Source organism: Emydura macquarii, unplaced genomic scaffold, assembly GCF_026122565.2.
Source record: "Emydura macquarii macquarii isolate MOO-44397 ecotype Brisbane River unplaced genomic scaffold, CSIRO-AGI_Emac_v2 contig_530, whole genome shotgun sequence".
NCBI classification, from domain to species: Eukaryota; Metazoa; Chordata; order Testudines; family Chelidae; genus Emydura; species Emydura macquarii.
Window position 1 is genome coordinate 119621 of NW_027130667.1, and position 21642 is coordinate 141262.

The 21642-nt window shown below is 44.1% G+C and overlaps 1 pseudogene; it reads right to left on the reverse strand.

Moving 5' to 3' along the window:
• Positions 1–4013: 4013 nt before the first annotated feature.
• On the reverse strand, positions 4014–19986 carry LOC137147321 (GTPase IMAP family member 7-like; annotated as a pseudogene).
• Between the last annotated feature and the right edge of the window lie 1656 nt (positions 19987–21642).

Consider the following 21642-nt stretch of genomic DNA (forward strand, 5'->3'; position numbering starts at 1 on the left):
ACACAGCATACTGGGCTACAGATGTAAAATATGTCATTTAAATGTTTAAACAATATGTTTTTTTTATCGTTTAAACGTTTGTTTAATTAAATGGTATTTTACATCCCTACTCCAGACCCCCCGTTCACCCTGTTCCAGTCCTCCTTTCAAATCAGCCCCAACTTGCTGAATCCCCCTCTTCTCCAGTCTTGGCCCCATGGCTATGCCAATAAATCCAGTCTTTATCTGCTGCTATAGTCTTGGACCAGTTGTGACAGCCTGTATCCCTATGTGCACCCTTTTACAGGACTATGATAGATTTTGTATAAAATATACCTTGTGAAGTATCAATTGAAAACTCATAATTTGCTGAGCATTATTGTACTAGTAAAATATGTGTGGCAACGTTGTATGGAAAGATATAAGAGTCTAATGTATGATATTACTAAGACATGTTCCACGTCTTGAGGACAGTGACAAACCAGTTCCATAGAGAAAAAAGGCTAGCTGACACCACAGCCTGGTGTCATTCGATGGACCATCACCCAGGTAAGTGGTCATTCTTTGGCAGGAAAGAGGGTGTGGGTGAAAAAGCTACATCTTGACAAAAGAACAGCTTGGGGTTCCGTCCACACAGACTTTCTGTCTCCTGAACCTCAGCTGGAGATGATTCGCAAAGAAGAGAAAGTGCTATAAGAAGAGAGAACAAAGGCCCCAAATTATTCCTCCCTTTCTCTTTACCCATGGCAGTCACAACACCTAACAAAGGGAACGGTTTTGGACTGGTGGAGGAATCCTGATGGAAAGGAATTCAGCCAGTAAGACTGCTGAAGCATATAGTTAGAGAGACCTTTGCTTTGAATTCACTTAGCTTGTTAAGCTAAGCATTAATTGCATTTTACTTTTATTTCTTTGTAACCAATTCTGACTTGTATGCCCCATTAGCAAAGCTTTGGCTATGGTCTCCCACAGTATTCTTGTCAGCAAGTTACAGAAGTATGGATTGGATGAATGGACTATAAAGATGGATAGAGAGCTGGTTAGATCATTGGGCTCAACAAAGATCAGTATATCAAACCACTAATTAGCATTTGTTCTTTACCAGTATTATGTACTGTGAAATCTGTACCAAAGACCACCTGATTAGGAAAACGTGTCTAAGGGGACCGCTGTAGTACAAACCTCTCAAAATTAAACAAACACTGTTTAGATATCACTTGAAATGTATTTTATTTCATGTTTTGATTGTGTTGAAAATGAAATCGAGCAGGTAATCTAAGCTTCTGAGGTATGAAGTATTAGATAGCTGTAGTGAAAAAAGTATATGAAGTAACCAAATTAATGGTAATTTTTACATCCTGATAGAGAGAGTCTTTTTTTTTAAAGTTATTGATACAGTGGTTGCCAAAGCTTGTAAAGGACTGCAGAAGATACATGGCCTTTCAAGTGAGAGACACTAACTGTCTTTCTCTTTGTTCTTCTAAAATATTAGACAAGTAATTGTTTTCCAGTAACAAATATTAGAATTGAAGATGCAAGATCAGGTTTGCATTCTGCTTTCTCTAACTGGTACTGACTTTGTTTGTCTTTAAAAAGCATGTTTACATTTTGCACTTGTATTTCAATGAGTTACAATAAAATATTTTCATCTCTATTTATAAGTGGTTAGGAATATGGGATTTTGTTGGTTTTATTTTGTTCTCTTAAAGTGTCTAGGCACCAAACCTGTTCACACTCCAAATCCATTCTAGGGAAGCTACAGGGAAGCAGGGGACACTATGTCAGCTCAATCTCACTGCCCCCGGTGGTAAGAGGGAAGGGTGTACGCACAACCCAATGGACATGCTTAGTCAAAAGGTTCTGGGCTCATCCACGTGAGTCACACACCCCTACCGTGGGTCTGTGTGGACAAACACTCAAAGAAGAATTCTTCTTGAGCCTCCTGAAGAGGACGTTATGGCCCTGTGTGCTCCCACAGAAGCATCCAGGGGCTGTAGTAGAAGGGAGAATCCCTTCACTCATTTATAAAGGAAAGAAAATATTAATTTTAATTCTAAGGAGGCAATAACTGCTCCATGGTAAATGTAGCCTTTTATTTTATTTAAAGTGAATTTATTAATGATGTTGTATTACACCACTGTGGGTTTGGCTCTGGTTGCTGCAGTTTCTAGCTCAACAGAGTGAAATTTCCTGTCATGCTTTTCTTACATTTGGAGGATCTGGGAACATGCAAAGTCCAAGGATAAAGACCAGAGACACAAGCACAAATACCAAGTCTTCTCTGTGGGACAAGTTTTATTAAAAGTTTTACTTTTATTAAGTAAAGTTACAGTTACACAGGCATGTAAAAATCCTACAAAAGCCTACGTAATAATTATAAGTCTAGTCATACTCACACCCCTAATGCTATTTTAGGGTCCGATGGACCTCTTGCTAATTGACCACTAGTACAGGGACAGTTCCTGCAGGAGATTTTCTGTGGATATTTCCACTTTTACCCAACCAGGGAACCTTTTGTAAGTCTAAATATGCCTAACACTTTAGGCATATGCCTGGTGTCAGTCCTCTTTCCCTTATCTGTACTTTCACTCCCCATGAGTATCGGGGTGTCCCATTTTTCATAGGTTGTTTGTAGTTCTTATTATTGTCATTAGCATCTACACATGACGTGTATCCTGCAGTCAAGACAGACACTCAAAGATGTTACAATCAGGTATCTCATGGTCTCGGACAATACATTGCGGCCTATCGCAATCAGCTAATGGCACATCTTTACAGTAATCTTGTGACCGTGGGTGCACAGGGTTATTCCTAGGTCACCCACTCATGTCAAGCATTCTTAAACTTATGGCCTAGTATGGCTAAGCTAAAATATTACAGTTCTCAGCCTGTAGGCCTTGCGTTTCAGCCATGCTTTACTTAGATGCCTAATACATATTCATCACTCCTAAATATTTATTAATCCTATACTTCTATAATTCTACAATTTAAATCTATTTAGCACACATTGATTGGATATGATATAGCATATAAATTGACCCTAACATCACATAGCACAATGGAAAATGGATGATAAAATGAACTAATTGGCTACATAAAAAATATCTGGGTTACCATGTGTCCTAAAATTCAGCATAAAACTACACAATCATCAAGTGCTGCCATAGTTGAATAAAAATAATTGAATTTATTTGCATATCATCATTCATCAGTCACGGAAATTATCACATGACATTTCACAGCAAATCAGAAGTTAAACAGGAGAATTATGGGTAGGCTACATCCATAGGTAGGACTGTGGGAGATACACAGCAGTTAGAACTGGCTGAATAAAGCATTCAGTCACAAATACTTTAGTGAATAGAAATGTTGAGTTGAATGTGAAAAAATATTTACAAACCTTGAAGGTTTCATGAATTTTCACATTAATGGTTTGTAAATCCATAGCCTGCATCATTGGTTATTCTCTTGCTTGCAAAAATTTAATCCAGAAGCAGAAACAATACCATGTGACTTAGGTGGCCAGTCAGAAGTTACAAATACCGGATACTGACTAGTCAGAATGAACTGCTTGCGAACAGCCAATGAGCTGAGAACTGTTCATCCAAACTGTTCAGTGAATACTTATGAATGGTCATTTTTATGAACAGATTCTGATTTCTGTAAATGCCCAAGGAACAGAAGTAAGGTCTACATTCACAACCATATTGCAACAATATTAGTCACAAAGAATCTAATACATCAACCCAACTTGTAGCTCAGAAGAACTCTAATAGCTGTAGCCAGAATCGTTAATGGAACCAACACACAATGTTCATAAAGAACAAATGCAAATAGTTTCATTTACTCATGCATTGTAGACATCAGCTATAGGGTATGAAAGTACAAGGCTGACTAAGAAGCTGATACAAAGGTAAACTTCCATGCAGAAAAAATTAGGGGGTTAAAATGCAAAGCATTGAAAGTCCATTCATGACTACTGAAAAACTGGCAAAGTGGCTAGAGAAGGAGAAATTATAGTAAGTTAATTATTATTAAAGCCAGCGTTTGAATGTTTTAAAAATAGCTTCTGTTATAGTAACATCCTCATCAGCCAGTTCCCTGAGTTCACTTAGCTTTTTCTGGTAGCCATTTTTTATTTCCTCTATATCTTTTTCCAGTTTTTGCTTCATGGCCTCCTTCTGTTGTTTCAAAGTCTTTTCATCAGGTGAGCCTTCTTTCTTTAATTTCTCATCTAGATTTTTACATTCTTCATCATACTGAGATATCACAGCTCTTATTTTTATTTCCATCTCTTTCTTATAGGATTCTCGAGCATCTTGATTTTTTCTTTAGGTTTCTCCTGAGCATATTTATACATGTCATTAGTATAATGTGAGCCTCCATTCTGCTGCACCATCATATCAATCATTTCAATCAGCTCTGAAACCTGATCTGCCTGCTCCTGTCCTTTCGCTTTGTTGTTGAAAGCGCAGCATCGATTCCCGCACTTTTTCATCAACATCTGAAGATCTTTGTCATTGAACTCTTTTAAATAATCTTGTAATGTCATATCACCTAAGTCCTCTTTTCTGGTGAACAAGATGATCATGTACTTCACAGCTTCTTCCCCAAAAATGTCTAGTATTCGTTCAACTGTTTTGTTCTCATCTTCAGTGAAACGACCCAGCTGCCTCACCAGAACTATAGCATGGGGTCCTGGGGAGGAGACCACGACACAACGTCCTATTTCATTCATAGTTTTTTTTAAAGAAACTTTTATGTCAAAAAGCCCAGGAGTGTCAATGACTGCAATATCCCTGTCGTTCCAATCTCTTCTCTTCTTAGTACATTTTACTGTAATGGATTGTGCTGAGATTTTAGACTCAAACCTTCCCTCACCAAGGATGCTGTTTCCCGTTGCACTTATCCCAGCTCCAGTTTTACCCACAAGAACAATCCTTAGTTCGGATTTCTCAGTGCACTGGCTGGCAGCTCCTGGGCCTGGAAGAAGTAAGTTTGACAATGTCATGGTGTACAGATAATAAAGTAACAGTGGGTGTGTTGGGGGATTTCCCTTTCTGTGATTCTAACTGCTGTAAGGCCTCAGTTAATTGGCATGGAAACATTTTGCATTTTGGAGTGAGGTAGCAAAGCAAGGGGTTAGCATTGGCAGCCTGTCACCTCTGGAGGACTCGGTTCAGATCTGAGTGAGTTCTCAAGCACACAGCAGGCTCTGGGCTGCAGTGGGCCAGCTCGTTGATCAGATGTTGTGTCTTGGAGGGATGCTGATCTGGATCCTTACAGGTCTGTTTTGAAATCACTCTTCATGGTGTGGTGCTGCCCCCAGGCCTCATTCGCTCCCTGTCCAGCCTGTGCCCCATGCAGAGAGGAGCAGCAGTCACAAGAACCAGCCCAGCAACGTGGGAGCAGCAGAAAGAGCCGGGGCAGGCTAGAGAATGGGCTCCCTGTCTGGCAGAAGATGCTGAAGGAGTATAATTTGGACCCGACTTTCAGAGAAGTGGAGCACTCCCAGCTCCCCCTGGCTTCAGCTGGAGATTTGGGTGCTCAGCACCTCTTAAAATCAGCCCCTTTGTTTGTATGTTTGGGGTGAGAAGGTAAAAAGAGAAAGGAAGGAGACTAGGGAGAGAAAAAAGGGAATAAAAAAGAGAAAAGGGGGAATGGGGCAAATAATTGGGACAGACGGATGAAGGAGAAAAGAGTGAACCATGGGGGCACGGGAAGAAAAACAGGAATGAGGAGAGAAAACAGTGAAGGAAAAGAGGGGAAGGCAGGAAGAAAACACGGTAGGAGAGCAACAGAGAGTAGAAGTTGATGGTGAAAATGCCCCATGCTCACCACAGCACCTCCTGCCACTCTCGGTTGGAGGAGCTGATTAACACACCAGAGGAAATAACTGCAATAGGGCTGCATTGCCCGGCTTTAGAGCCAAATCCCCCCTTCTCCACGGCATGGAGCCCTTGGGCCCTCCATGGGTAGCCAGTCGGCACAGCTGCAGAGGAGCAGTGGAGTCCCACAGAGGAGCCCTCTGGCAGCAACAGCCACAGCATCCCCTGGACTCTTCCCCTCCTATGGGGTGTGCACGGCAACCAGCGAGGTGGGGAGTGACGTGAAGGGAAATGGTGCCTCCGAATGTTCCAGCAAGTGAGGCCATTCACCAGCTGAGTAACAGCCGGGGAGACTGAGTGGCTGAGCAGCCCAGGGAAAGCGGCTCTGGCTGACAGCTGCTGAGTGGAGCAGACTCCCACAGCATCCAGCCAGATGACCCTAGCAACTCCTCTTGTTTTTAACACAATTGCATCCGCCCTTGCTGCTGAGCAAAGAGGCCAACCTGGGGAGTGGGCACTACTGAGCCTTGTGCTAACCTGTTGAATGAGAGGAGATATTTGTGGAGCATGGATCAAACCCCCCATCCACAAAGAATGCCTGGACTAGCGATGTATGGACCTGAGCTCCCATTGCCCACCTCGGGCATCATGCGATTACATTTGGGAAGCCCCAGCAGCCCCTGTGCTGACAAACCGAGAAATGAACGTATCCAAGAATTAAACCATACCCAACTCTCATGCTGACGGCCTCAGAAAAGGCCACTGAAAATGATCTACAGGCATCTTGACCAACCCCCAATCACCTGTGTGGGACCAGGGCCAATAGAAATCTGCACCACGGGTTACTTGGACCAATCAGTGCAAACTAAGTAAGCGTGAAATGGAAAAAGCTTCTCTGTATTTCTGGGGAACCATCGCTCTGTATTTCTAACACACTCTTCCCTGTTGTAGCTGAGATGGAAGCAAACCCTGTTCTAGGTGGGTGTCAATCACCCTGTGTGCTTCCTACTTATGAAGGTGCTGTGCCAAGGCTAATTAATGAGGATGACTATAGAAGACCCAATGAATGATAGCTCAGGCGATGGTGCTTTATGAAGAGATGGGAGAGAAAATACAAAAGAGTGAAAACAGCCAGAAATGCGGGGAGGGGAGACACAAAATGGGATGGAGATGGACAGAGTGAGGCACAGACAGAAGGCATCAAGGCCCTTCATCATCAGGGGCTAATGGGGCTCAGCCCCAACAATGACAATCACAAGTGTGAGTGACTGATGCCCTGCAGAGCGCATTGCTGCCTGGGAGCTACTGGGGGGAAGGAGCTGGTCCACTCTTTGAATGCTGTAGCACATCTTGCTGCCACTACGGTACTCCTGGCCCTGCACACATAGGCTCTGCCTTCACTGCACAGTTAACCTGGGTGACTGGCATCCAGGTCTGAGTGCCCAGGTTAGCCTAGCCCACAGCCGGGTGAGCTAGTCTGGGTTTAAAACACCTCCTAACTCAGGTCAGAAGTTCTGGTGTGTGGATGGTGGGGGTTGGGGTAACAGCCCAGGGGTAACGGTGCAGTGAAGACAAACCCACAGCCTGCAGGCGGCAGAGAGGGGCACAGAGGAGAGAATACAGGTTTCTGTGGGACTCTTTCATTTAACCATTGCACAGTAGCCCATGTAAGCAGGACATGGGGTGTTTGCACATGCTTCCCAGTGCCTCTGCCCTGCTTTTCCAGACCCAGCTAGAAGTTGGGGCTTTCTGATCTGGGATTTCTGAGCCGCGGGTGGCAGGGGTGAGGTAGGAGGGAAAAGGATTCTGAGCCTGGGTCTGGGTTTGCTGGGTCTGGAGTGTTGCACTTGTCTGTGTTCTGAGCTGAGGGCGTCAGGTGGGAGAAGTTTCAGAGCTGAGGAGAGTGGTTCAAACCATGGAGAAATGGAGTAGGGTGAGCGTAAGCAAGGTCTGAATGAACTCCCCCAGATATCTAGTGCTGAGCTGGGGAAGAAGACTTCATGGACTGACCTTGTTTGCACAGACACGTCCATGCTGCCGAGGTGTGCAGCATGGTGGGGCTGCTTTGTCCAAACGTTCACAGTTGGCAGGTGTTGGATTGCACGTCACTTTGTTATTGGGTGCAGGGGCAATAAAGGGTTGTTAACCTGCGTGTGTGACTCTAGGGCGCCAGAACTGTGCTTAGCATGTCGTGACTGAGGGGTTCACCCTCCGCTGAACTGCGCTCACTAAGCAGGGCGTAGGGGTGCCAAAGCCAAGGAATGATGAGAGAGGGTGGCTGTGGGTTTTGCTTACAGGCCCCAGGTAGAAGCTGATCCTTCTTGTCTTGACTGTATAATGACAGAGCTGACTAAGTTCTGTTCTACACTTACCTGGCGATTTGATGGGAGTTACGTAAGTTACTCTGCATAGCTTGCGTAACTCCTGTCGACTGCTGTGCTTCCCTTCTGTGCCGTGTCTTCAGTACACTGTGACACTTGAGGACTTCTGGATCAACTGAGCGGGACTTTACTGCCGGCTCAATTGATCCAGATCGGTCGATCAGACGGCTCAACTGATAACTGGGTCTAAGCATTAGACTTGCTGTGGACAATATCTCTGATGCAAGAAACTGCCCAGCCTGCCCTAGCAGTGAGGCTCCCGCACTAACCTGGAGTCACTGGGAGCTGTGTTAAGTGGTGGGATGTCCCAGAGGTTGCACTGGAGCAAGTGGCTGGTGAAGTGAGCGGGTGGTGGAGCAGCTGACTAGTGGTGTGAGGAAAGTGCCCCTCCAGGGGGAGGTAAACTTGCACCTCTGAACTCTGGGTCTTCACTGACCAAGAACAACGACTGTGGGTGGGGTGTGGCGGAGGGAGTGGGGAGGAGCACACTGACGGAATTTTTGTTTGTTGGACTTTCTCACTGCAAGGTGAGAACCTGAGGCAAAGGACACTGCCCAACGCATTCTGTTGCTTTGCTCCTAGTTTTACGTGTCGGAATCATGCTGGTGGTGTTTTCCCAAATGAATGCTGGGTTACTTTCCCTTGTTTATTAAACATTTCTTTTCTACACACGGAGGTAGCGCTTGCGAGAGGGGTTTAATCCCCCCTCCCCCAGTCAGTCAGATTGCAGCTAAAGTCCCGTTGTTTACCATCCAGAGCAGCAGCAGAAGCCACGCTGTAAAGAGCAGAGACACTTGGAATCTGCTTCTTGAGTTACTTTTGTCTCCCCGTTCCCCACCACCACCCCTTTGGGGAAAGTCTCGAGTCCTTTCCCCCTCTCTCTCTCCAAGAGTGTGGGGTCCCCCTGGATAGTTTCCTTGCAGGAGACTAAGAGGGCAGGGTTTAGTCCATGCCAGGCAAGCCCAGCCCAGCTAGTGTGGGAGCCCCAGAGCAGCTGGTGAGCAGCGTATGCTGGGATGCTCCCTGTGTCTCAGGCAGCTGCTGTGGCACTGGCCATAGGACTTTCACTCCGGCGGCCAGAGCCAGTCTGTAAGACACTGCTGGGTGCAGCAGTGGCACCAACCACCCCCGATGATCCTGCCCTAGGGGCGCCCCAGGGCAGTGGGCAAAGTGGGGCTTCCTCACCGTGTGGCAGGAGGAGGAGGAGGATACTGCGGGCAGGGCATCTGGCAGCACAAAAGAACTGTGAAGGGCCCGGCCGGGACCCCTGCCCCCAGGCCAGCACCCAGGGGTCTGGCCCCTTCTCCCCATTCGTCTGCCACTGGTATATTGATTGCCACACCATAAATAGAATCATAGAATCATACGGCTGGAAGGGACCTCGAGAGGTCATCTAGTCCAGTCCCCTGCTCTCATGGCAGGACTAAGTAATATCTAGACAATCCCTTAAAGGGTTTTTGTCTAACCTGCTCTGAAAAATCTCCAGTGATGGAGATTCCACAACCTCCCTAGGCAATTATTCCAGTGATTAACGACCCTGACAGTTAGGAAGTTTTTCCTAATGTCCAACCTAAACCTCCCTTGCTGCAGTTTAAGCCCGTTGCTTCTTGTCCTGTCCTCAGAGGTTAAGAAGAACAATTTTTCACTCTCTTCCTTGTAACAACCTTTTATGTACTTGAGAGCTGCTATCATGTCCCCTCTCAGTCTGATCTTCTCCAAGCTAAACAAACCCAATTCTTTCAGTCTTGCCTCATAGGTCATGTTTTCTAGACCTTTAATCATTTTTGTTGCTCTTCTCTGGACTTTCTGCAATTTGTCCACATCTTTCCTGAAATGTGGCACCGAGAACTGGACACAATACTCCAGTTGAGGCCTAATCAGCGCGGAGTAGAGTGGAGGAATTACTGCTCGTATCTTACTTACAACACTCCTGCTAATACATCCCAGAATCATGTTCACTTTTTTTGCAACAGCATTACACTGTTGACTTGTATTTAGCTTGTTGTCCACTATGATCCCCAGATCCCTTACCGCAGCACTCCTTCCTAGGCTGTCATTTCCCATTCTGTACGCGTGCAACTGATTGTTCCTTCCTAAGTGGAGTACTTTTTGTCCTTTTTGAATTTCTTCCTGTTTACCTTAGACCAACTCTCCAGTTTTCCAGATCATTCTGAATTATAATCCTATCCTCCAAAGCACTTGTAACCCCTCCCAGCTTGGTATCGTCTGCAAACTTAATAAGTGTAATTTCTATGCATTTCTCTAAATCATTGATGAAAATATTGAACACAACCAGACCTAGAACTGAACCCTGTGAAACCCCACTCATTATGCCCTTCCAGCATGACTGTGAACTATTGGTAACTACTCTCTGGGAATGGTTTTCCAACCAGTTTTGCACCCACCTTATAGTAGCTCCATCTAGGTTGCATTCCCTAGTTTGTTTAAGAGAAGGTCATACGGGACAGTATCAAAAGCCTTTCTAAAGACCAGATATACCACATCTACCGCCTCCCCCTATCACAAGGCTTGTTACCCTGCCAAAGAAAGCTATTAGGTTGGTTTGACATGATTTGTTCTTGACAAATCAATGCTGACTGTTACTTATTACTTTATTATCTTCTAGATGTTTGCAAATTGATTGCTTAATTATTTGTTCCATTATCTTTCCGAGTACAGAAGTTAAGCTGACTGGTGCACTGTATTTGACCAGCACATCTTGCCTGGAATACAAGATACCTTGAACTCTTTGCTGGGGAGCTGGTGGTTCTCAGTTTCAGATCTTCAAAACAGATACTACCAGATCACTCTAGGAGCAGAAGATAAGGAGAAGACCGCCTTCATCTGTCCATTAGGTTTCTATCAGTTTGAACGCATGCCCCAAAGAATTTCCGGAGCACCTGTCATGTTTCAATGTCTTATGGAGAAAGTTGTGGCAGACAAGAACTTCCTGCAAGGCTCAGTTTATTTGGATGAGCTGACTGTGTTTGGAAGAACTTTGGAGGAACATGAAGAAAGATTTCAGTAAGTGCTAGACCGGTTGGAAGCCTGTGGACTGAACCTTTCAACTAATAAATGACTGTTCTGTAGAACATCAGTCAAATATGTGGGTCACATTGTGTCCTAAGAATGTGTGAGTACCAATCCAGATCAAATAGAAGCACTCACTATCTGACCACATCCACATAGTTACAGAGAGCTCAAGATCTGTCTAGGATTTAGTGGCTAATATCACGTTAGTGAAGAATTATGCTACCATCATAAAGCCTCTGAATGATCTCACCAGAGGATACCCATCCAGCAAGAACAAATCTAGGACCAAGGGGAAGAGGAGGTCTCCAGAGCCTCCTGAGCAGAGACATTGTGGCCCCTCAGAAAAATTTGGAACCAGATGGGACGAGAGATGTAAAAAGGCTTTTCAATAAATCATTCATTGCCTAGCTCATGCTCCAGTCCTAGTCTTTGCTGACCCAAGGAAGCCTTTTATCCTCCATGCAGATGCCAGTTTGGAGGGTTTGGGAGAAGTCCTACACCAGGGAGTTGAAGGTAAATGTAAACCTGTGAACCTTGCCAGCCGAGGACTGTCTGATAGCGAGACTCACTGCCCTGTTCACAAGTTGGAGTTCTCGGCCTTGAAATGGGCTATCACTGAGAAGTTTCGAGATACTGATATGATGCTCAGTTTCACGTGTGGACAGACAACAATCCGCTGACTTACGTATTAACAAGTACCAACTGGATGCTACAGGGCAGAGATGGGTGGCCACCTTGGCTAGCTACGAGATCAGCATTCAGCATCGATCAGAGAGAAGCAATGTGGATGCACTGCCCCAGCATCCACAGACATCAGAAAGTGCTGTGATTCCTACAGCTGGAGTGACAACCATTTGTACTGAATCATCAAGAGTCAAAGGCACATGAGAATCTTCATGGTTGTGTTGTAGAACCTTTGGGCCTGCCCTCGAAAGTGTGCCATTAGCCACGATACACTATGTTGTGTTGGACCAGTCTTCATTGCCTAGCCTCACTGCTGTAGACTGGCAAGAAGCCCAAATGCAAAATAACAATGTTTGTGAAACAATGCTTGCTAAAAAGGAGGGCCAAAATCCAGCTGCAAATATTCCATCCACCCCTGAGGGTAAACGACTATTGAGAAAATGGAGCAAACTAAAACGGATTCAAAGAGAGCTGCACCAAATCACAGCAGATCCTTTACAAAATCAATGCACACAACTAGTATTACCAAAAAATACACAGCCCTGGTCATGAGTGCCCTGCATGATGACTTTGGACATTTGGGAATGGACTGAACATTGCAACTTACTCATAGTAGGTTCTGTGGGCCCTGGATGGCTGAGGACATTCGCAGGAAACACAAAACATTCACGCTGTGTATTCAAAGGAAAACTCTGCCCACTAGGGCTGTGGACCTGGAGAATATCACCACTGGCAAACCTTTGGAGCTGGTATGCATTGATAATGGATGATAAATTAGCTAATTTAACAACAGCCTGCATTTTAAGCGTATAATTTATGCCCAAAATAGCTGCTTCTGCACCATGTGCCAAACCAGAAATTCCTGTTTATGTATTCCTTACAATGTGTGAGTAAGGGGACGAAAGAGGGGCATATCTACACTGGAACCTTCAAACTCATCTGTTGGTGATTTTTTTTTTAACATGACCGTTGCAGGTACTAAGCGGTCATCAATCAATGATATAGTGGCACCAGTATTTACAAGGGTTTGCTGTTCGAAAGCCCCCTGTTCAAACCACCTAGATAGTGGGTCATCCCAATGTATTAAGTATTAAAGGTGCCACACGTATCAGGGGACTCAGGGATGCCTGCCCCCGCACACACACACACACCATGCCTCCGAGGACTTCTCCTCAGGAGGTGGGGTCGGCCATTGACTCTCATCAGCACGTTTCTCTGGAGTGTGATTCTTTTTTTTTTTGAAAATCAGGTCAGCCAGATATTTATTCGATTTGCTGTCAATTAGGGCTTTAGGGGCATATTGGAGAGCTCGATTCCACAGACCCAGCACAGGGGATCGATCCTTCCATGGCCACACTCTCAGCCGCACCCTCTGTTAACTCCCTTGGGGACTAAATCACCTCCGTTACTCTCTTGACTGTGAAAGATGATCTGGGCAGCCACTTTTCCTCCCGTAAGTGCAGCAGCTTTCCCTTTGTGCTTATCAGGGAAGGCTTGGCTCACCAGGAAATGAGCTTGCCGAACTCTCTGTAACAGTGCCTCCCACGTCATAACTGGTAAAATCAGAGTACCCAAAGCAGTTTTTACTCTTCTATGAAACCAGTTGGAAAGTCTGTGTCCATAAGGGCTTCACCTTCCTCCTCATGCCCCATAGCTTGCCATAGGATTTTTTTACGCTGTAAATAGGCATCAGATTTTTTTTATGCTATAAATAGGCATCAGAAGGAAAATGCTTTCCTGGATCATGGACTATTTTCTTCAGGAATGGCTTCAGTATGTTTAATATTTCACTGTGGAAGGGTTTTTCCTCCTGTTCTTCTCCCTTCCCCTCTCCTTCGTTCTCCATCCCCACGGGCAATTCTACCCGTCACTCTCCACCACACCCACCGCCTGGGCCTTGTTTTCATCTCCTCTCTCCCCTCTGCCCCACAGGGCTGCTGATGCTGTATCCTGAAAGGTTTTTCCTCTTAAACATTATTTCAATATCACTTCAACTCGTGCCCTTTCAGAGCCGATATTTCTGTGCAGTATGTTTCATAGAACAATAGAAGATGAAGGCTGGAAGGGACCTCAGGAGGTATCTAGTCCAACCCCCTGCTCAAAGCAGAACCAACCCAACTAAATAATTCCAGCCAGGGCTTTCTCAAGGCTTTGTTTCCTTACATTCTATTTAGTTGCTTTGGTGCCAGTGAAAATGGGTGGGATAAAACTGGCTCAACCAAAGCATTCTTGGAACAGGGCTCGGTTTGTGTTCTTACCATTTCCCAGAAACACAGAGTGTTGTATCAATGAATTCCCTGTGCACTTCCCCCATTTCTACTCCACACACACAGGACTGCCATCTGGGTCAGGCCTGATGCTGGACAAACATCAGTGGGGAAGCTGTGGGGAGAACATGGGAAAGTGAAAGAAAAATATACAGGAGCTGTGGTTGTGGGTGATCCTTCAGAAAGTTTTGGAATTCGAGATGAAGGAATTTGAAAAGCAACTAATAAAAGATGCAAAAAAAATTGTTTTTTAAATCAGAAGCAGGAAGCCTGCCAAACAATCAGTGGGGCCACTGCACAATCAATGTGCTAACGGAGCACTCGAGGGAGACAAGGCCATTACAGAGAAGCTAAATGATTTTTTTGCATTGGTCTTCACAGCAGCAGATGTGAGGGAGATCCCCACACCTGACAGATTCTCTTTAGGTGACAAATCTGAGGAACTGTCCTAGACTGAAATGTCAGTAGAGGAGGTTTTGGAACAAACTGATAAATTAAGGAATAATAAATCAAAAGGACCAGATGGTATTTGCCCAAGAGTTCTGAAGGAACTCAAATATGAAATTGCAGAAGTGTTAACTGTGGTATATAGCCTGTCACTTAAATCATATTCTGTCCCCAATGACTGGGGGATAGCTAATGAAATGCCAATTTTTAAAAAAGGCTTCAGAGGTGATCTTGGCGATTACAGGCTGGTAAGCCTAACTTCAGTCCCAGGCACTGTGGAAGAACCAAAACTCAGGGGTCCTTACTTACAATTCCATTGCCCAGCGGATAGTCCAGAATTAGCCAAACAACAGATTAGCAAAGTCAGAGTTTATTCTTTACGTAAAGAAGGTAGTCCCTTCAAATGTAAGGGGCGACCCTTAACACCAAAACCTGACCATTTTTATAGGGTGGCATAAACAAGTCTTTACACGTCACAGTTTCCATGGTCATACATACTAAAAAAAATATTATCTAGGAATTTTCTAACTGAATACTTGCAACTTCCCTTATCTAAGTTACAAGGTCTTTCTCTGCATTCCATCCCTACTGGCTTCTAGGCCTCTTAACTATTTCATTACTTCAAAACATTCTAAGATTAAATAACTGCTAAAAAGACATTTTCCATCTCAGGCTTTTTACAGCCATTTCTAAAATCAGTTCTCAGCAGAAACAGAGACCCCATCTTCTTTTTCCTTCACAGCACATTGGTTGAAACTATAGTAAAGGACAGAACAATCGGACACAGAGATGAACACAATTTATTGAAGAAAAGTCAACATGGCTTATGTAAAGGGCTATAATGCCTCACCAATCAATTAGAATTTTTGAGGGGGGTCATCAAACATGGACAGGGTGATCCAGTGGATATAGAGTAGTTGGACATTCAGAAAGCTTTTCACAAGGTCCCTCACCAAAGGTTCTTAAGCAAAACATGCAGTCATGTGATAAGAGGGAAGGTCCTCTCATGAATAAGTAACTGGCTAAAAATGGGAAACAAAGAATAGGAATAAATGGCCATTTTCAGAATGGAGAGAGGTAAATAGTGGTGTGCCCAGGGATCTGTACTAGGTCCAGTATTCGTCACCATATTCATAAATGATCTGGAAAAAGGGGTAAACAGTGAGGTGGCAAAATTTGCAGATGATACAAAATTATTCAAGGTAGTTAATTCCAAAGCAGACTGCGAAGAGTTACAAAGGGATCTCACAGAACTGGGTGACTGGGCAACAAAATGGCAGATGAAATTCAATGTTGAGAAATGCAAAGTAATGCACTTTGGAAAACATAATGCCAACTATACATACAAAATGATGGGGTCTAACTTATCCATTATCTCTCCAGAAAGTGATCTTGGAGTCATTGTGGATAGTTCTCTGTAAACATCTGTTCAGTGTGCAGTGGCAGTCAAAAAAGCTAACAGACCGTTAGGAACCATTAGGAAAGGGATAGATAATAAGACAGTAAATATCAGAATGCCACTATATAAACCCATGGTGCACCCACACCTTGAATTCTGCGTGCAGTTCTGGTCACCCCATCTCAAAAAAGATATGTCATAATTGGAAAAGGCACAGAGAAGGACAACAAAAATGATTAGGGTGTGGAACAGCTTCCATATAAGGAAAGATTCAAAAGCAGATGGTTCAGCTTAGAAAAGAGACAACTAATGGGGGATATGATGGAGGTCTATAAAATCACAAATGATGTGGAGAAGATGAATACGGAAGTTTTATTTACTTGTTTACATAACACAAGAACCAGGAATCACTTGATGAAATTAATAGGCAGCAAGTTTAAAACAACCAAAAGGAAGTACTTCTTCACAATCAACCTATGGAACTTGTTACCAGGGTATGTGGTGAAGGCCAAACTATAAATCAGTTAAAAAAACAATTAGAGAAGTTCATAGAGGATAAGTCCATCAATGCCTAATAGCCAGGATCGACAAGGATGCAACCCCATCCTTTGGGTGTCCATAGCTTCTGTTTGCCAGAAGCTGGTAGTGGACAATGGGATGGATCACTCAGTGATTGCCTGTTCTGTTCATTCCTTCTCAGACACCTGGTATTGGACACCGTCGGAAGACAGGATACTGGGCTAGATCAGAGGTTCTCAAACTGGGGGGTGGGCCCCCAGAAGGGGACACGGTAGGTATTCTGGGTGCATAAGAAGATTTGGGGGAAAAATCTTACTGTGCACATTTTACCCACAACAATGAATAATTAGCTAAGCTGATTCCCCCAGACATATCAGGTCCTCAGATGGCGCTGTGCATTTTGATATTTCTGTTAAGCTTGCATAGCATTATACAGAATTGTTGCCCTCTGTACATTAATCCACTAGCTACAAAGCAGTATGCACATTTAATTGTAAGCATGAACCACTGTGATGTTGGCCTCCAGGGGAGCCAGGCTGAGATAGGTTAAACAGGGCAAAGTGCAAAGAATGGGGCAGGCAAAGCCCTAAATACTGGTGGTTTTTCTTCCATAAGATATACCAAGCCAGCAACAAGCAGGTTCTGATGACCTCACTGGTCATTCAGTAGACAAAATACAGTTCCCTTAAAACTATCCAGTCCTTTGGCTACCCCCACACAGCCAAGTCCGATATGATGGGGATTACTGAAAATCTTTATCCATCGTATGTAAAAAAGTTCTACCAATCCCAAAGGGTCAGACACATTACCAAACAGGTCAGTGAATAGTTCAGATCTTATCCAAATGCACACTTAAAGTCAATGCTTATTAACTAAACTAACATTTAGTAAAAAAAGGAAAGAGAGTAATGGTGAAAAGATCAGTATACATACACAGATGAAAATAAAGCTCTTAGGTCAATTTCGAAGTAGAGATAAGTGAATTGCAAAGTTCTTAAATTGCACAGTCTCTGAAATTAGCCAAACAGGTTGTAGGAGGTTGTAGGAAGGCGCTGTGGCCTTCCTCGGAGCCTGGGCCCTGGAAGGAACTCTTACAGATCATGAGCATTTTACAAATACAGCGACTAAAGTCAAAACGTGCAACAACCTGCTTGGATAACTTGCCGGAATGACATGAGGCACCAACACCCAAATGTTACACACTTCTGCCGTGGCACTTTGTTATTCAGTAGCAGAGTACTGCACTCCAGCATGGGCTCACTCTTCTCACACAAAGATGATTGATGTACAACTACATTCCACCATGCATTTTATTTCAGGCACACTTAATCTACTCCTTTACCATGGTTACCAGTTCTCTGAAGTGTTACTCTTCCCAGTGTTCACAGAGAGAAAAGCGCAGCAAAGCTCGTAATGAACCTGCATGATATGCCACATTTACCATTAATTAAAGACATGTTTCATTCACCACATAGTCATCTGCCCTCAGCTGTGGCCTTCTTCGGAGCCTGGGCCCAAGGAAGGGTCATTCTGCCCCTTCTGGACAGAACCAAGCCTGCAGGCCCAGCCACCCGGAAGCAGAGGGGTGGAGCCAGGCCCAGGGCTGGCAGTATAAAAGACAGGCCCAGCAGCTCAGTGGGGAAAAAGCTTCTGCGGGAGGCAGACGTGTCTTCCCGGAGGCTGCAATCTAGGCCTGATCCAGACCCCATGGCTGTTTGGCAGAGACGCCCTGCTGACCGAAGCCTCCAACCCTGGCTGGACCTGCCAGGCCCAAGTGTCTGGAGGGGGCTGCCCGACCCTGTTGACAGGGAAGGGCCGCCGGACCCTTGTAGCTGGGAAAAGTGACCTCTGCCCGCTGGAAGGGAGAAACCCCCTGAGGCCGGCCCTGACCTGGAGGAGCTGCCTGGCGTGGAGGACCCACCGGTGTGGATTGGCCCTAGCAGACTGGAGGAATCCCTGGGGCCCTGCGACCTGGAGGAGCTACCGCTCGCCGACGACCTTCAGGTGTATCCGGACCTGCCGCTAGTCAATGGTGAGAGACTTGCTGGACTCCCGCTCACCCCCTCCTCCAGCGACCTGGAGGGAGGTACGTAGACACAGGTACCTGGGGACCAGGGGGAGGAAGTGGCCCAGGGACAACCATAGACAGTGGCTGAGTCCAGGGCAAGAAACCCATTGGCATGTTGCAGCGGGAGACCTGCCAACTTAGTGGCAAATGCCTTTGCCACTGATAGGGCCCTGGGCTGCGACGCAGTGGAGACGGGTAGACCTACATCCCCCACCCCCCTTCCCTAGCCACCCCGGGAGAATGTGCTCTCCCATACCGCTACAGACAGCGGAGCCACTGCTTGCCCGCCCTGCCTAAGGGATAAGAACACTATGGCTTGACTTGACCGGATTGCATACATACATAAATAAATAAATACCAACTTTCATAATTAATCTCTAAGTAGCAACCAAAGAATGAACCTATTATAGAGTTCTATGGCACCATTACTTTATGTATGATTATTAAATTTGATTAATAATGCCTATTTTAATTGTATACATATTTATATAGTATTTTTAAAGCACAGTAAAGTGTTTATTACTTGCTATCAGTTATGATTCTTTACATTCTATAGTAATTTAGATTGTATTTCCTTAATGATAGTTAATGGAACTATATTGCTTATCATTAATTTATTAATAATATCTCCTTGAATTTTATACTCCATTATGCAATACTGTTTCTTTATATATAGCTAATGTCCTATATGTTTCATTTACATACCCTTACTTGGTTGTTTAATTTTTATTTCCAATTTCCTTTTAAAAAAAGGATTTTAATTTTTATGATTCAAGAAACAAGTTTCTTTATTCAAAGGTTAAATGTTCTTGTTTCTCTTTAGTTGCGGTGGCAGAGGAAATTAACTCTTACGCACTTATTTGTTGTAGGATAAAAGAAGGTTTTTAAAAATATGTTAGCTAATATTTTTTTTAAAAATAACTTTTTTTCTAGTGTTGGCAAGCTCCTAGGTAGAAAAGTGTGGGACCAGTTCCCTTAAGTAGTCTCATAATAAACCATTATTAATCATTCCTTCTATTTATTATTTGCTCACTTTAGTAGTTTCGTAATTTTGGTATTTATAATTATTTGTCATCCAACATTAACTTACACACAGAATAGTCCAACCGGAAGCCCACAGGCTGAATCCAGCCTGCAGGACAATCCCTGAACATGTCCTCCCCCACAGCAGACCTGCTTTACAAAATAGTGTCCTTTGTGCACACACTATACGTGTCAGGTCATGTCGCATGGAATCTCATCCTGTAATAAATTAATAGAATCAATGTTTTGTACAGTTACCTGGGATGATGGAGTCTTTGCGGCCATCATACAGCATCCCCAGCTGGAAAGGACGACCCAGAGCCGGCATCTCAATGGCTGCATTCTCAACAGATGCCATACTTGTAACTGGGAGATTTGCCCAAACCTAAAACACACCAGCAATGTAGTTACAGCTTACTGTACAGAATCTCTTGTAGGCCATGATCTCATTATATGAGAGCGCTAATTTCCCTGGTGTTCATTATTCCACATTTAAGTACCATTATGGCAAAGAGTGGGGAATAATACTGACAGTGTTAGAACTCCACCTTTGACTTTAATCTTAAATCAGGTTAGAGAAGGCTAAGTTACAATCATGCTCTGAGCACCTGTGAGTAACCAGAAAAGCAAAAGAGAAACAAAATCCAGACAAGGATTTAGGTAACTGAACAAAACCAAGAAAACTTCTGTCTCTGCTCATGTGTATACACAGCAGGTAGTGAGCAATTCTAATCAAGGCTGTCCCTACTCTAGTCTGGGAGTGTAACGTAGTAAAATCTCACCCCATGGACAAGTTAGAAAATGGGTGTAGTTGGATATCACTGAAAAGCCCTTTCTCCCAAAAACACAATGACACTAAACATGACAAACCTAGAACAATTATGTGGACATATAATTGAGAAAATGTTTAAAACTCAGATTTTTGTAATATATGTTAACACAGAGGTGCACTGCTTACATAAGAAAAGACACTGATTTGTGGCAATCCTAGGAAAATCAGCCTTGACATGTAGGACTAAAAACATTTACTCAAAGTCATCATCCGTGTTGTCTCCATCTGGGCACCACTGCTAGACACATTGTCACCCTGATCCTCCGGTGCCCCTATCTCGCACATCTTCATACGAGGCAGGCTGTTGGCCAAACATTTGCAGGGTGGTGAGCATTGGTCTTTGCACATGTGCCTTTGATTAACTGAAGGATTGATGCAGGAGCACACGGCATTTCATATACAACTGATGTGATCAAGTCCATCCTCAAAGACCCATCCATGCTCAACAGAGGAGGATAGTTTTGGATGTGCTCAGTCATTCCTCATTCATTCCATTGCTTGATAATTTGCCCTCCTGAGAGCAGATATAAATGCACCTCTTGTCACTGGCGATTTTTATCTCTTTGTCTCCTTCTTGAAAAACATGCACCAATATAGCACTGCAAATGTTGTAATGTTAGTCTTCAAATGATTAGCTCATCACATGAAAACCTCTGGTATGTTTATGACCTCATCCGTGGCTGTCTAAGCCATTCTGAACACCTTCAGGGTGAGGAGAAAGTCTTTGGAGGCTGAATAATTGCCATCCATTAACATAATTTGGTCTTTCCAACCAGCCGTCCAGTAGTGTCACATCCTGAAAGGACATGGAAACCTGGCAGTGCAGCAGCTTTTAATGGTACAACTGATAGGAAAACCTCTCTGAGGGATATGTAGAAATTCTGTTTCCCAGCAGCGGGCACAAAAACAGAATCTTGCAGAAATCTTGGGCAGCGTCTCACAAAGGGCATTAGAACATCTGTGTCCTGTGCAAAAATAGAGAGTTTAATAGCATCTCTCTCTGTGGCTTTGATGGCATGCAGGTTAATTTAAGTGTTAACCTCCTTATGGGAACTATGAGGAAACTCCACTCAACAGTGCAAGGCAGCTTGTGCAAGGCTTCATGTGAGGATGAAATTTGTTGAGTGATTCTTTGCATGCTGGAGTCTTTTTCATGTTTTCAAGTTACTTAGACAAGTTAGA